Source organism: Prionailurus bengalensis, chromosome B3 (assembly GCF_016509475.1).
Source record: "Prionailurus bengalensis isolate Pbe53 chromosome B3, Fcat_Pben_1.1_paternal_pri, whole genome shotgun sequence".
Classification (NCBI taxonomy): Eukaryota; Metazoa; Chordata; class Mammalia; order Carnivora; family Felidae; genus Prionailurus; species Prionailurus bengalensis.
Genome location: NC_057355.1, coordinates 79826647 through 79827427, shown reverse-complemented (window position 1 = coordinate 79827427; position 781 = coordinate 79826647). Strand labels below are relative to the sequence as shown.

General features: G+C 33.2%; 1 non-coding gene across 1 annotated transcript; it reads right to left on the bottom strand.

Moving 5' to 3' along the window:
* Nucleotides 1-332: 332 nt before the first annotated feature.
* LOC122469716 lies at nucleotides 333-441 on the bottom strand. The gene has a single exon (XR_006293610.1). It is a non-coding gene; the product is annotated as a U6 spliceosomal RNA (small nuclear RNA).
* Nucleotides 442-781: the final 340 nt, after the last annotated feature.

The window sequence follows — 781 nt, the reverse complement described above, 5'->3', positions numbered from 1 at the left end:
AAGTTTACCAATAAAGAAGAGGTACGGGAAAGTTAAATGCCTTACTCAAAATCATACAGATAGTAAGTGGTAAAGATTTTTAAAAAATGGGGGGAGTAGTGGTTTTTCCTCATCTCCAGTAGAAGGTAGGTTAAGAAAAATACTTGGGAACTGCACTGATATTGAATATAAATAATTGGGACTAGGGTGATAAGCTTGCTTTAAGAAGCAACAGATTGGTCCCATACCTTATATCATAGCACAGAGAACAAATTTAGTGAATAATACATTAAGTGTTGAAACTGATGTAAGCACAAACACAGCAATAGATTGATTTTCCTTTTTTTTTTTTTTTTAATATGGAACGCTTCACGAATTTTCATGTCATCCTTGTGCAGGGGCATGCTAATCTCCGTATGGTTCCAATTTTAGTATTAGTATATGTGCTGCCAAAGTGAGCACTTAAATTGCTTTTCTAAGGGGGAAATTTGAACAGAACTTTTTTGAAAGTCAGGGGAGCCATGGTAACTAAGAATTGAAATTTGAATCCAACAGGTCATGAACCAGTATGTCAAGGCAATGCCTGGTGCCTCCATTTTCCTAACTTTAAAATAGAGTGACATTTTATATTACTATGTTGGGGCATTGAAGAATTATGCATTATACAGCCATTTGAAATTAGTCTTTGCTGTAATTATAAATGAGAAAAGACAAAACATTATTTGAATCAAATAACTTCAAAGTCTTTAGTGTTATTAGAAGCTTACCATTAATCTTTAAGAAAAATAAGTCTTTGGTTGTT